Source organism: Hemicordylus capensis, chromosome 3 (assembly GCF_027244095.1).
Source record: "Hemicordylus capensis ecotype Gifberg chromosome 3, rHemCap1.1.pri, whole genome shotgun sequence".
Lineage (NCBI taxonomy): Eukaryota > Metazoa > Chordata > Lepidosauria > Squamata > Cordylidae > Hemicordylus > Hemicordylus capensis.
This window is the reverse complement of record NC_069659.1, coordinates 84,492,618-84,508,706: the sequence shown is the minus strand read 5'-3', so window position 1 is coordinate 84,508,706 and position 16,089 is coordinate 84,492,618. Positions and strand designations below refer to the sequence as shown.

General features: G+C 41.9%; 1 long non-coding RNA gene across 1 annotated transcript in view; it reads left to right on the top strand.

Annotated features, from left to right (window-relative positions):
- The window catches only part of LOC128349037 (uncharacterized), a 67,352-nt gene that overhangs the window by 45,753 nt on the left and 5,510 nt on the right, over positions 1-16,089 (top strand). The window contains exon 3 of the long non-coding RNA XR_008318510.1: positions 5,742-5,844. This is a non-coding gene — a long non-coding RNA (uncharacterized LOC128349037). The remainder of the gene's footprint in view (positions 1-5,741; positions 5,845-16,089) is intronic.

Genomic DNA, 16,089 nt, shown 5'->3' with positions numbered 1-16,089 from the left:
TGGTTGAGTATGGCCATTCAAACTTTAATCAGACCTGTCTCCAGATGTAGGCTAGCATTGAAGACACACCGCAGGACTTGGAGAACTGCTCTTGGGAATTTGTGCTGGACAAGCTCCAGTGGGGTGAAGTTGGAGAAGGGGTCAGATTGGGCACCATAGAGAAGCTGCACCAGCGACTTGGGTTTCAAACAGTTTGAGGGTTGCAGGTATGTAGAAGCCACATCTTGTCCAGAATAATTTAGGAATAGTGGAGGTACTCCTCTATGCATTTTGAACAACTTAATTGCTGTGAGCTTTTCTGTTGCAGGAGGCATGGAGAACCACCCCCAGGTATTTAAAGCACAAGACCTGCTCAATTTTGTGCCCATCTATGCACCAGGAGTATGTCTGGGTCTGTTAGCCAAGGCCATGATTTTGGTTTTATGGTAGTTTATTTCCAGCTGGTCTTCCTTGCTGTATTGAGTGATGATCCTCAGAGCTCTTCTGAGATGTATGTGTGATAACCACCATTGGGTGTGTGGAGGAGGATTCTTCAGATGAAGACTCGGAACAGGTTGAGACTCCGGTTGACTTAGCAGAGCCAGAACTGACAGGCTTGTAGGCTCCTCTGCCTCCCTCCCTTTCTCCTCCTGATAAAGCCTCTGAGGTACTTGAAGTCAAGGTGCCTGTCCCAGATCTCCAGCAGTGACATTTGGCCAGAGTACAGGTTCAAAGGGAGGCACACCACAGATTGGAAAGGCTGGCCAGAAAGAACAGGTGTTCCAGCTCTGACCCGGCTGCATCTCCCTGACAAGATTCAGCTACAGTGAGGGGCGGGACTGTCAGCACACAGCCTATTTAGAGCAGCCTGAAAGCTGGATCTGTGCTGGAACCAATGTCCATGGTGAACAGCCCTGACCATGGGCAACCTTGACCTCAAAACCAAGCCTGTTTGTTTGTACTGACTACAATTGTGTTCACTCCTGATCCTGATGTCTGTGGAATTCCCAGTGCAGACTTTTGGCAATGTTTTGTGACTATGCTCTGTCTTTGTTCCTGTTGGACTGCGTCTGGCGGCTCTCCCGTCCCCTCTGAAGAGAGCGGTTCTCAGCGGCTGGGCAGCCGGCCAGTAGGTCATTACAATATGGGGTTCCTTGAGAGAATTGCTGTGCCTAAATTATTTAGTTAATTATTGAGTTTATGGGCATCTTAAAAGCCTCTTTTGATCTTCCTGTGCCCAGCTGTGTATTCATTAGTAGTGGTCTGCAGAAAGAAAAAGACCAAATCTCTGGTTATAAAGGTCAGAAGTTCTTAGCTGGGAGAAATGATTGACTCCCACTGAAAGTAATGATGTGTGAAAACCGGTCGGGGGTGTACTCATGAGTTGCTGCGACACGGAGCCGCACAACAGCGACACACAACAACAACAAATGGGATTAGCAGAGCATTCAGTCCACTAACCTTGTTTAAGGAAGGGCAAATAGGCCGACTTGCCGCTGGGAGCTGTGCAGCTCCCATTGCTGCACATGAGCAGCTGAAACCAGTCTGGGCTCCCTTAGCCCAGTTTCAGCTGCTCGTGAGAATAGCTTCTAGGTATTCTTGCTGTCCCTAACCAGAATCAAATGGATTTCAAACAAAACACCTCTTGAAAGTTTCTGCAAAAATCCAGAAAAACACAGCTGTAGGGATTTGATCTTACATATGGGATGTATTGTTGATCATTCACATGGACTATATCTTTCACATGGATCATTGTATTCTCCGTCCGAATAATTAATGATGTTTTAATTGAAATGGAATTCTTGTAAGCTCAGTTGCTTGAAGTAGTAATATATATATGTCAGGTTTTTTGTTTTAAGGGAAATCCTCTGCTCTATTTAACATAAAAATTTGTAAACCATTATAGCTAGTGGAACAAATTGGTTTAGACAGGGCCATTGTGCAGTATATTTAAATAGTTTTTTTTTTTTTAAGTCATTTTAGAAGAGTGTCTAATATGGTTGACTCCTGGTTTCTGCCAATAAGAGATCTTAAACCCTTGGAGAATGATGACGCATTGCCTTTCCCCTAATGTAGTCATTGGAGATGTTTTAATATATGCCTTCACAGCTTCTCATGTCATCAGGTTAATTGATATTTGCGTTCAGATCTTTTCTCCTTATGAGCATTACTCATGTTCCTATTTTTAGAATGAAGTGCTATCGTTAAAATTTAGAAGTAAAGTTTCAGTCTGAGTATGATAAGTGATGGAACATATTAAGGTCATTCACATGACCAGCCACAGTAGGGTAGGAGCAGGAAAACCCAGGTGCAGAAGCTCGTGTGGAGCCACAGAACACACTCCTACCCTGCTGCTCCAGAGCAGGGTTAACCTGTTCTTCTACCTTGCCTTTAACCAAGGTAAGAAGGGCAAAGCCATCTTACCTCAACAGTCCCAACTGTGTGTGTGATTGGGGCTGTTCACAGCAACTTCTGGCAGCCCGGCTGGCTCTGCCAGAAGAGTACTAGAGTACTGCCTATAGAGCAGCCAGGAAGCCAGGAGCTGCTATATTGACACAGGCAACCTATCCACTGACTGTGCAATGCATTGTAGGATACTGGAGGACTTCCTCCTCCAGATCTCTATTGCAGGCAGCTCCACTGTGCCAGTCATGTGGTTTCATGGTCCAGCAGAGTGTGGGTGGATCTCCAGGGGCAGATTATAGCCAGCCAAGGATTTCCCGCCCTCGCCACTACAGGGAGAGTGGGGTTGGAGGAAGAAAGCTCCACTTTTTTCTCCTTAGAAACCACCACTGTGCATGGTGGGATAAAATCGGCGAAGGCCACACAGTGGTGGCTGTGAGGGGAAGACTCCCCCTCTAGCTTTAAAATGCCATGCAGGTGACAGGGCGGCAGCAGCTGCAGTGGGGAGGGTGGTAGTGGGCTGTGGGGAAAGTTCACTCTTTTAGCAAAGCTGCTGCATGGGCAATGAGGGCAGAAAGGGAGATGTCCTTCCATCTCCCCTCCTCCCTCTCAAATGACTGCACATGCCGTCTGCAGTCCATTATAGGCCTTTCTCCACATGTGCAGTCATTTTGGAGGGAGGAGGGAAGATTGAAGGAGCTCTCTCTTGCTGCCCTCGCTGCCCCAGAGAGAGGTGGCAAAATCTGAGGAGCGGCAAAATTTGCTGCTCCTCAGATGTTGCCACCATAGGCAAGTGCCTACTCTGCCTCTGCTTAAATCCACCACTGCGGATCCCTTACTCATGTGAGGGAAGTTATTTTGGTCGTGTGAACAACCTTTTTGTCTAAAGCTAGCTACAAGAGGAGAAAGCCAACACTGCACTGTTGCGGGTTTTCTAAATAATCATGATGGATAGAAACCTACAACCTTCTTTCTTCTGGTGAAAGAAGAAATTTGTTTAAAAGCCAAACAACCAAATTTAAATCTAAGTTTGAGCAACAGCAAAAAGAGGGGGGCATGCTTTCATTTCCCTGTGAGCTTCCAAGGGGCATCTAGTGAGCCACTATGGGAAACAGAATGCTGGACTAAATAAGCTTTGGGCAAGGCCCTTCTTATGTTCCTAAATCAGTAATGAGATCCACATGAAGGAAGTCTATGGTCATATGTTTTCCAGTTTCTTGCCTTTGGCACTTGATTCTTCTGTTGTCAAGTTTGTGCATGATGCACTAGGGTGGATCCAGCAGGAAATTACAGGGAGTACAACAGGAATTTTTGCCCCCATAAAAGATCCCCCCCCATATATAAAAATATTGGGGCTTGGATTTTCTCTCTCTTGCAAATGCGCTATGCCAGCAGGTGTCAAACTCAAATCTGGTGGTGGGCCAGATTAGATTCTGATGCCGCTCTGGGGAGCCACACACAGCCTTGCGCCCACCTCACGCCACCTTCTGTCTTCCTTCTCCTCTCTGCTCTTTCTCTCATTCCTTTTTTTCTGCCCCACCTTGTCCTGCCACTTAAATTAGCTGAATTCACTACTTTTAACACTAGAATACATTCAGAGAAAGATTTATTTCTTTTTGTATTTCATGGGCAAGGCAGTTCTTAAAATGAGCTTCTTGTGATCTCATTTGCAAAGCCTTATTTTGAAGCAAGTGTACAAAAATAGACTTTTAGTGGGGGAGGGAAAATGCTTAATGTTTGTTTTAGCCATTTGAGAAGCTGCTTTTAAGACATTGGAGTATTTTAGTCCATTTATCTATCGATCGATCTATCATATTTTTATACAGCCTGATATGTACATCTCTAGGCGGTGTACAAAATTTAAAATGTTTAAAAGTCAAAACTGATTAAAATACATGACACAATAAAAACAGCATAAAACAGTTATTAAAACAAATTGTTAAAATTATTAAAAATGTAAAAAGCCTTTACAAGCTTATTAAAAAGACAATATGTGAGTAATTTATATATTAACTACTGTTACAAGCACAAAGCAAAATAAAATAGTAATGATTAAAAGGGGAAACATGTTGAGAGAGATAACCATTTTCTAATATTTTGCTATTTAAGTCATTTTGGGAACTCTTTTGCTAAAAAAAAAACCAGCATATAAATATTTTTAATAAGGGCGGGGGGAGAGAGAGAGAAAGAAACCCACACACAGAGACCAGATTAGAGCTACAAGCAGTGTATCTTCGGGAACCAAAACAAAAACAGATCTCTTTTGTCAGAGCATCCCACCTCCCCATTCTTTTTAAAGCTTTTAATACTTTTTTACTGACTAATTTCCTCATAAGAAGGTATACCGTTGGGATGGTGAGGGGGTTTCTTACAAGTTTGTACTAGAACAGTTTTGACATGCTTTGAAAATGATTTTTTTAAAAAGAAGCTTAGAACTCTCTCAAACACACACACGGGGTGGGATTTCTCTCTCTCTCTCTCTCTCTCTCTCTCTCTCTCTCACACACACACACACACACACACACGGTTCATGGGGGTGGAGGGGGGAGAGAGAAACATGGTGGCTTGACCAAGGGAAACAAAAACAAAACAAACAGCAAAGTGTTGGTTTTTTAAAAGGTTGGTTTTACTTGCCTTCTCAGAGGGAGACCCCCAGCCCAACAGCTAGCTTCCTTGGCTCTGCAATTGCACACAAACTAGCTGATCCAGCACAGAGCATCTCAGCTCCTAGTTCTCCCTGTCTCTCCCCCCATCTTCATTTCATCTCCCTCCCTTCAGCCCCGGTCCGCTCCCCCCTCCCTTCAGCCCCGGTCCGCTCTCCCCCACCTCCCAGTCCACTTTCTCTCACCGCCCTCCAGCGGCGCTTTCCTTCACCACCCACCCACCAGCCTGGCCACCTCTTTCCCTCCCCGCCAGCTGACTGCCTGGCCTGGCCGCCGTCTGCCCATCCCCACCACTATCCAGAAGCTGTTCGTGAACTCTCGCGAAAGCTGCCACACATTAGATTAGTGATAGGCACGCCTAAGAGAATATGTTATATATATATATTCATTCATTCCAAGCGGGGGAGGAACACAAGACTCCAGTAGAACCAATAAGGCTGGGAGAGGGCAAGTGAAAAGTTAACCCTTTTTTGACTCGCTGCTACTGAGACCCTGCGTTATCATTTGTCTTGTGATTATATGTCTAAACAGAGTGCAATACATAAAATATCATGTCTAAAATAAAATATCAGAACAAGTTGGATAACTTTGGGACTGCCTTACATTGCATCAGATGTTGTGAACTTGACTATTTGGGTTACCTTAGCTTCATTACTGGAATGAACTGTGAATTCTTATTTAAAATTGTTTTGACAGGTATTATACTGAACAAACATTCCAAAATCTTCTCTGCAAGCTACAAGGCTGTATTATAATGTAGAAACGCTAATAGAAATACAGTACTCATTGCTTATAACAGGTACGTGTTGCAGTCCATTAATTGCAACTTTATGAGGCCTTAATAGCTATTACTGTATAATACTACATACAATAATGACTTGTTTTTCTGGAGTACTCAGCACTTGCAGCTCCCATCGACTTAAGTGAAATTGGTAGCTTCCTAGGCACTTAGTAAATCAAACCACAAATAACTGTATAATATACCATCTTAGTATTATGTGCCATCTCATGACTGAATGGATCTCAATTTTCCTCTTTATTCTAAAAGAGTCACATGTTTCTCAGAGGAGCTCTAAGAAAATTATGCTGTCTGCATTAACTACTGCTAAAATAAATGTGTAGTAAATTAAAATGCAATATACCTCCTCTTCCGATTCATGTTCTTTTGAGCGTTAAGGCACGAAGCACTGGGATAGAATCCTTGGAGAAATATTACTAAATACCCTGAAGATTTGCATATTTAAACAATTTTTTTCAGCAATCTGTTGAATCTTTCATGACCTGGTGAAATGGAAAATATAAATTGCACAGTAACTTAGCACAGTAACTTAAAATGGGATCTCCACCAGGAGATAAAACTTAACTGGATACTTGCAGAGTTCTCATTCAGCAGAGGTTTTTGTTTCATTTTAAAATTTAATGAAATCAGCAATTAATTATTCTGTTGGTCTTTTTTCTATGGTCTTTTAAGATCAGGTCATTGTCACCAGTGTTAACTGAACTGAATGTGATACATTTTCAGCGCAGGAGCAAGAATTAAATGCCATATATAGGAGTGAACAAGTAGGAAAAGCGATTACTTAATAATTATGGGACTAGGTAATAAGAGTAGGATTTTAACTTGAAACATTATTCATTAAATTGAATAATTACAATATATGGTTATTGAATCATAAAAAAAATTATTTTGAGAAAGATCTGCTTCTCTTGGGCATGATATTGTTTTTGAATTACTGATCTGATTATTGAGTGTTAAAAATCTTTTGAGAACAGTAACAGTTAAAATCTGCTGATTTCAGACTTTCTTCTAAAACATGCCCCCCCGCCATAATTAAGCGTTTTCCCCAGCATATTCCAGTGTAAAAATCAGTGCATTAACAAATTTTGTACATGCAAAAATTTATATCTGTAGTTAGTCAGGAAATATGATATTCAGAATTGCTTATAATATTAATATATATTTATATATTTGTATATATTTAAATGTTCACTGAGCATATTCCAGTGTAAAAAGTGGTGCATTCCACTAACAAAATTTGGTATATGTAAGTCATTGGGAAGTATGACTTTATTTTGCACAAACAATCCAATTATTCAAAATACATAATAAATTTGTTGCATGCCTAATTCTCCATGACATCTACCCACCTTGCAGCTGGGAAGGTCTTTTTACTCACTTTTACTCACTTTTAGCAACATAGGAAGAAAATGGCTTTCTACTGGACAGGAATGGGGGTGATTGCTTTTAGAAAAGCTTTTACAGGAAAAACAATATTCAGTATTGTTTTAGGTTGTTTTGTTGGCAGTTTAATATCAACTGCCTTGATATTAAGGCAGAAAACACATCATTTTGTAAGTTCTATGAGGAAACATAACCTTTCTTTCGCCCACAGGCTTGTTTGTGATATTGAGGACAAAAAGAAAACAAAGATGGCATCTTGGTCATCAACAAGCATATGATTATTATGCATTTGTTGAGATATTTAGAGATAAAGGGTAGCTTAGGATACGGGTTCGCAACTTGCAGCCCTCATACGTTGTTGGACTACAATTCCTTTGGCCATTGTGGCTAGGGATGGTGGGGTTATAGTCCAGCAATAGCTGGGACGTTTGGGAACTTGTACCCGTAAGCCAGTTTGGGAACCCCTGGCTTAGGGAAATGAAGGGAACAGTCCAGGAATCTTGGGAAGGCTCTATTTGAATTCATAATTAGCTTAAAAGTCTACAAAGATTGGGGGCAAAGGTTCACAGCACCCCCACTCTCACAATTTGTCAATTATTTCCAAACTTGGCAGTTTAGGGGAGACTTCCTGCCAAAGGTGTCTTGCATTTCCAGACTAATGTAGGCTCTAGGAAGAACCATGGCCCAAGAAATCAGATAAGCTTTGAGATGAATGTATGTCCATGACTGGCAGCTGCTATGGTTGGAGCATAGTTTCCTAGCAAAATCAACTATACTTTTTATCCTTAACATTCAGTTTCCTGTTCAAGACACAGTAAAACATAAGAATATTCACCTGCCATAAATTAATATAATCCCTATACATTGTTGATACTTAGGATTACATCAGGTGATCAACTGGTCGATTGGCATGTTGGTTTAGAAAGTGGGATTCCTACCATAGGCATCTGGCAGGCCACTGTGGGAAATACAATGCTGGTCTAGATAGATCTAGCCTGATGCAGCAGGGCTGTTCTTATGTTCTTAATTGTCCTAAGTTTTGAACATAGCCTTTTTGAAGACAAGTGTCATATCAATTCCTTGTAGGATGTTGTAACGGCAATTTTTGAAATATCTTAGGGAGTTGCTGCTTCTCAGGAGATGTTGAGGTTAAAGAGATGAAAAAACAATTTTTAAGAAAATCAGGGTGTTCCATAATTTGAATATCTTTATAGTCTTGGGATTTAGGTTTGCACTAGCACATTCTTGGAACACTTTGCAACACTTTTATTTTAAGACACTTGATCTTAAAGCATTGTTTTTGTTAGAGAGCTTGGAGGGGAGATTTCTTTATCTACTTCAGCTGCAGTGGAAATGCACTGGTAAGGATAGCACTGCTAATTAATATTGTCTGGAGACATGGAGTTAAAGTTCTAAATAAAGTAGTTTATTTAGGAAATCCCACCAGAGAAACAGATATGACCTACATGCCTTACTGCTAGCTATATACAGGAAGAGGAGAGAGAGAAGTAGGAAAAGGTGAGAGAATGAAACCTCCAGGTGAGAGGTTGAAACCTGAGACTATCAGTCTAACAAATGGGAAGATAAGTAGAGAAAGCATAGTCAGAGAGGGAATCCCCTTGCTCACTGTCTCTACCCCTAGTGCCCCTAGTGGTCAATAGGGTTACTGGTGTTAGGAGTCAATGCCATCAGGAGCTGCATCTTGAACAGTTGTATCCCTGTTCAGGAGCAGAGCCACTATTGGGCAAATGGGTACAAAGAATCCAAGCCGCCGCCAATCAGGAGCTGCACAGCCCCATTTGGGGAAAAATCGGCCCACACTACATTGGCAGCATGGGCTGGAGCGACTCTCCCTGCCTTAAAAGGCAGGGAGGATCACTCAAGCCCGCGCTGCTCAACGCAGAATGGGCTGATCAGCCTTCCAAACGGGGCCGCATGGAAGGGAGACCACTCCCCTGCGTCTGATGTCAGACGCGGGGGCATGGCTAGCCAGGCCCCTGCATCTGATGTCAGATGTGGCGGGCGGGGCCAGGGGCCACAGCAGCAGCCAAACACGGGCTGCCACCAGCCTCGCTCCGCAGTGTCCCTGTTCCAGCATTCGAACTAGACTTTTGGTTCTGGGGGATTTCAATCTTCTGGCTCCTGATAGGGGTTGGATGGTCTGGAAGTTCATGAGCTCTGTGGCTACCATGGGCTTATCTTAGATCATTTAGGGCCCGACTCATGTGGGTGGACATACCTTGGACTTGGTTTATCTCTTGGGGCAATGGCAGGCGGATCTGGTCATGGGAGACATTGTCATCTCTCCCCTGTCATGGTCCGATCATTTTCTGGTTAATATGCAGATTGTGGTGGCCCCCTGTCTCCACCGGGACAGCATTACAACACGGATGGTCCGCCCCAGGCATCTTATGGATCCTGTCAGATTCCAGGAGGCTCTTGGGGACATTCCTTGTAATCTGGTGGGCATTTCTCCAACGCAGCTCGTGGAATCTTGGAACACTGAGGCCACAAAAGCATTAGATGAAATTGCTCCCAAGCGTCCTCTTAAGGTTTATGGATCCCGGCTCCCTTTGTTCTCTGCAGAGCTTAGAGAGATGAAGCAGACCAAAAGACACTTGGAACGTCGTCAGAGGAAAACTGGTGCAGAAGATGAATGAATGCAATTACTTGCTTATATTCAGGAATATTCTAGGACGATAAGAACAGTGAAATCTCACTATTTCTCCACTCTTGTCACCTCAGCTGACTCTCATCCAGCGGCCTTATTCCGGATTACCCGCTCCCTTCTTAGGAGAGTGGATCTGGTAGATGTTCAATCTGGCCGCTGTGATAAATTTGTTCAATTCTTTGCTGATAAAGTCACACGCCTTTGGCTAGAGTTGGACTCTACTTCTATAGGATCTGATCAGATAGAGGAGATTCTGTCTTGTGACGTTACATGGGACACCTTTGAATTGGTTGAGGATATGGACACAATTCTTTCGGGTATGGTTGCGGCAACATGTTGCTTGGACTCTTGTCCCTCCTGGCTGGTTAGAACAGCTGGTGGGAATGTTAATTCTTGGCTATGGGAGATGGTTAACTCCTCGCTTCATGAGGGTTCCGTGCCAGCAGCACTTAAAGAGGCGATAGTTCGCCCTCACTTTAAGAAACCCTCCCTGGACCCTGAGGTCCTTGACAACTATAGACCGATCTCCAACCTCCCTTTTTTAGTGAAGGTGTTGGAGAGAGTTGTATGTGCCCAGCTTGAGAGGGTCTTGGAAGAAACTAGTTATCTTAATTCTTATCAGTCAGGTTTCAGGCCTCAGCATGGCACTGGTTGCTATGGTAGATGACCTTCTTTGGGACCTTGACGAGGGTAGTGTCCATCTCTTGGTCCTTTTAGATCTCTCAGCAGCTTTTGACACTATTGATCATGCTATCCTTCTCAACCGCCTGCATGGGTTGGGTATCGGGGGCACTGTCTTACAGTGCTTCCGTTCTTACCTTAGCGGGTGTGTCCAGTTGGTATGCATTGAGGACAGGTGCTCTGACCCATGGCCACTTCTTTATGGAGTTCCCCAGGGTTCAGTTCTTGCCCCTGTCCTTTTTAATATCAATATGAAGCCGCTGGGTCAGGTCATTTCCCAGTGTGGGGTGAAATTTCATCAATATGCAGATGATACTCAGCTGTATATTGCCATCCCAGACCATTCTGGGGATGCTTACACGATACCTAGAAGCTGTTAAGGTTTGGATGAATCAAAACAAGCTCAGAATGAATCCCACTAAGACTGAACTACTTTTACTCAGCCTCGTACCAGCCAACAGCCGGATGTGAACCTTGTTTTAGATGGGGTGGCACTGCCCCCAAAGGAGGTTGCTCATGATTTGGGGGTCCCTTTGGACCCCCAAATCACGCCTCCTGCTTTAACAGCAGATAGAGGCTCCAGCCAGAAATGCTTTTGCCCAGCTTCATCTGATTCGCCAATTACGCCCTTACCTTGATTGGCAGGTATTAATGACAGTGACCCATGCCCTTCTTATCTCCCACTTAGATTATTGTAACACTCTCTGTCTAGGGTTACCTTTGATGATGATTGGGAAGCTACAAGAGAATGCAGCGGCTCACCTACTCATGGGTGCCAGAAAACATGACAGGGTAACACCTCTCTTACAGTCATTGCACTGGTTGCCTATTCGCTTCCGAGTTCAATTTAAGGTCCTGGTTTTGACCTTCAAAGCCTTGCGGGGTTTGGCACCTGTCTATCTAGCGACTCGCCTCTCCCATCCAGTTACATCCCGTCCAGTTAGATTATCTCATCTATAATCTAATTTTTTATGGCCCTTTTGTCGGTCCATGAGGTTCAGGGTGCTAGGACCCGTGAAAGGGCCTTTTTGGGTGCTGCCCAACTTCTTTGGAACTCTCTTCCCCTTCAGATTTGTTTAGCCCCTTCCTTACTGATTTTTAAATCTCTGTTGAAGGCTTTTCCTTTTTGCCAGGCTTTTGCACTGTAGTCTACCTATTTGTCCTCCCTCCCCTTTTTTTAGTTACTTTAGTTTTTAATTTAGAATGTAATTTTTAATGTTGTCTTGTTTTGCATGTTTTTGTGCACCGCTCAGAGTCTTCGGAGTGGGCGGTATATTAAATGTTTTAATTAATTAATTAATTGATTGATTGATTGATTAAAGGTCAGACGGGCCGCATTCACACATAATGCAGTTTCAATGGACCCACAGTTCTACTCCCCACCCCCGCTCTCCCATCCTAATTTGCATGTAACGGATAGCGAACTCTGCACTCAGCGAAACTGCAGAGAGGAGGGGGAACTTGCTGTGTGCTCTTCCTTCTTGACTGGACAGTCCTGCAGCCAAGCACAGTCAGAGTTGAGGGAGGAGCTTCCACCCTCAACTCTGGTTGAAGGGGACGCAGCCTGCGGCTCCGCATTCAGACACAATGCAGACTGTGGCCAACCTTGGGTTGCAGCAACAAAAACCAATACAATCCAAGGGTTTAGATTATTTTATTTATTTATTTATTTATTTATTTATTTATTTATTTATTTATTTGGTTTTTATACTGCCCTTCCAAAATGGCTCGGGGCAGTTTACAATTAAAACAAACCATTAAAACAATAAAGCGCTAAAACAAAAATTAAAAACAATTTTAAATTGTTAAATTGTTTAAATTTAAATTGTTTTTTAAATAACAACAATTAACTATTTAAAAACATTTTAAAACAACAATTAAACAAACACAATAATTAAAAACCCTGAAACCGGGTTAAAATATTAAAACCAATTTTAAAACCCTGGAAAGCCAGGCCAAACAAATACGTTTTAAGATTGGAGTCAGAAAACTGAAACCTTGGGTATGTTGCTGTGCAGAACTGCATTTGCACACATTTGCATGTAATACATTTGCACGTAATACTGGAACCCATTCAACTCTGGTTCCACGTTCCATGCAAATGCGACCACATTTTATGAGTGTTGAAGTATAAACAGATTGGTCTATAAGTAGACTAAGAATCTGGTTTTCAAGCTTATACATAGCATGGCAATGCGTTGAAGTGTTCCTGGCTTACTTGTTTGTTTTGAACATCTTTGGTAATCAGCTGCTTGTTTAAAAACAATTAAGTAGTCTGATATTCTGTCACCTTGCAGTCACTATCACCTGGCATCTGGAGTAGATTTAATGTTAATGAAGAGTAACAGTAAACAGAAAAACAACAAAAAAGTACTATAGGAACCTGCTAAAGAGGTATGACAGAATTATGCTACTCTGAAATTGAAGAGCTGAAGGAATAAATAATTTGGTTGGTTTTCTTAATAAGTCTAATTGTGTCATGTCCTAAATATATGATTAGTTGAGATGGCACATACCATGCAACCATGGGGCAAGAATGGCATTTCGTAATAGACAAGTAGAGCATGTCTGTTCCACTAAACCACATATATCCATGTGTGAATAGATAAAGATAGACAAATTATAACAAGGCAAGGAATGACAAAGGAAAAAAATACAGCATGTTGTACATAAATCCATATACTAAAAATTGCTAAATGTGACCATGGATTGATTTGCAGATTAAAACTCTTAATTAGAAATATATATATTTAAAAACCCTTATCATATCACTAAGATTAGACACTAAACCTCTTGCATATCTGCAACTACAAGTGGAAAAGAAGATGAGCTCGTTTAGACATCACTTGAGTTCACATTTTAATTGGAAGTTGAATGTTTGAACTGATTCAATGAAAAAGCTTTGTGTTTGAAGTTATATGAAAGTTCTGTCTGATGTTTATTTTATGCATTATATGTTTATCTTGCCCTTCCTTGCAAGGAGCTGGGGCAATGTACGTTTATCCTTTTATCCTCATAGCAAACCTGCAAGGTAGATTAGCCTAAGAGATGGCTGTCGGTCTAAGGTCATCCAGTGATCTACATGGTGGACCAAATATTTGAATTTGTATCTCCCCAGTCCTATCTAAATGCTATACCATGTTGTCTCTACTATATCTAGATGACATTCTGATGGGTAAGTTGCCGCTTGATGTTACAATCATCAAGTGATGAACATGTATGTATGAATCAGGCTTATGTGCTTTAGCACTACACAGATTCTGTTCTGTTTTTTAGACTCTATGGATATTATTATTTCTTGTTTACACAGTCAGACAAGTGTTATTGACTGGCTTGTTTGATCCAGACATCGAGTCCTTCCCAAGGACCTGGGATGCCAGAATTTTATTGTCAATTGTTATAGATATCATCGCAGAATATAGGCTGTTCCCAGTAACGCTGCTTTTTGTAATTGGCTGATGGTGATTTCTGTGGCCCCTATGGTGTTGAAGTGCTCTTCACGGTCTTTTGGAACTGCACCCAGGGCGCCAGTTACCACTGGGATTATTTTGGTCTTTTTCTGCCACAGCCTTTCAATTTCAATTTGTAGATCTTTGTATTTGGTGATTTTTTTCTATTTCTTTTTCTTCTATTCTGCTATCCCCTGGTATTGCTATGTCGATTATTTTTAACTTGTTTTTCTTTCTTCTCGACTACAGTGATATCTGGTGTATTGTGTGGCAGATGTTTGTCTGTTTGTAGTCGGAAGTCCCATAATATTTTTACATCTTCATTTTCTTCAACTTTTTCAATGGTAAGGTCCCACCAATTTTTGGCTACAGGTAGCTTGTATTTTTTCCAGATGTTCCAGTGTATCATCCCTGCTAATTTGTCATGCCTTTGTTTATAGTCAGTCTGTGCAATCTTTTTACAGCAGCTGATTAGGTGGTCCACGGTTTCATCTGCTTCTTTACAAAGGCGGCACTTGCTGTTTGTGGTGGATTTTTTTACTTTTGCTCCTATTGGATTTGTTCTTAGTGCCTGTTCTTGTGCAGCCAGTATTAAACCCTCTGTTTCTTTCTTCAGGTTGCCATTCTTAAGCAATTGCCAGGTCTTGGTGATGTCTGATGTTCCACTTATATTGTGCAAATATTGACCATGCAGTGGCTTATTTTTCCATTTTTCTGCTCGGTTCTTGACTTGTTCTTTCTTGTAGGCCTGCTTTCTTTCATTGGTGTTGAATAGTTTCGCGTTATTGACCATTTGAAGTGCATCTTCTTCACTTTCCTTGATATATTCTTCAAGGCCTCTTTTCTCCTCCTCTACTGTTTGATGGACTTGCAGCATTCCTCTTCCACCTGAGCTGCGAGGGAGGTAGAGACTATCGACATCACTGCGGGGGTGCAGAGCATGATTGATGGTCATTATTTTCCTGGTCTTACAATCTAGCGTCTCTAGCTCTGCCTGGGTCCAGTCTATTATTCCTGCACTGTATCTGATAACAGGTATAGCCCAGGTGTTTATGGCTTGTATGGTGTTCCCGCCATTGAGTTTGGACTTGAGGATTTTTCTAACTCCCCTGATGTATTCACTTCCAATTTTTCTTTTAACTTCAGTGTGTGCGATGTTATCAGCCTGGAGAATGCCCAAGTATTTGTAACGTTCTTTCTCTTCCAGGTTCTTGATCTTGCTTCCATTGGGCAGTTCTATTCCTTCTGTTTTTCTTATTTTCCCTCTGTTCATTAATAATGCAGCACACTTGTCTAGTCCAAACTCCATTGCTATATCGCTACTGAATATATGGACAGTGCTTAGCAGTGATTCGATTTCTGACTGGGACTTTCCATACAACTTCAGATCGTCCATGTACAGCAGATGGTTGATTTTACTGGATGTTTTAGATGTTTGGTATCCAAGGCCTGTTTTGTTTAGTATTTGTGAAAGTGGAGTCATGGCAATTACAAACAATAGAGGGGATAGTGAGTCCCCTCGGAACATGCCTCTTCTAATGCTAACCTGTCCAAGTGCCTCGCCATTGATTGTTAACTGTGTACTCCACATGCTCATTGCTTTTTAAATAAATATCTGAATGTTTTTGCTGACACCAGTTGTTTCTAAACATTTTAGTATCCATGTGTGAGGCAATGAATCGAAGGCTTTCTTGTAGTCAATCCATGCAACACTTAGATTTGTTTTTCTTCTCTTGCAATTTTATAAAATCATTTTGTCAATCAGCAGCTGGTCTTTTGTGCCTCTGGTGTTCGGGCAATTTCCTTTCTGTTCAACTGGAAGCTCTTTGTTAATTAATAAGTGTTGCATCACTTCATCTGCTATTATTCCAGTTAATAATTTGAACATGGTTGGCAGGCAGGTTATTGGTCTATAATTACTTGGAACTGCACCTTTTGCTGGGTCTTTCATGATGAGATGAGCTTTCCCAGTTGTTAGCCATTGTTCAATATCACCTCCTTGCAAAATGTGATTGAGCTGCTTGGATAGTTGTTTATGAAGACTTGTTAGGTGTTTAAGCC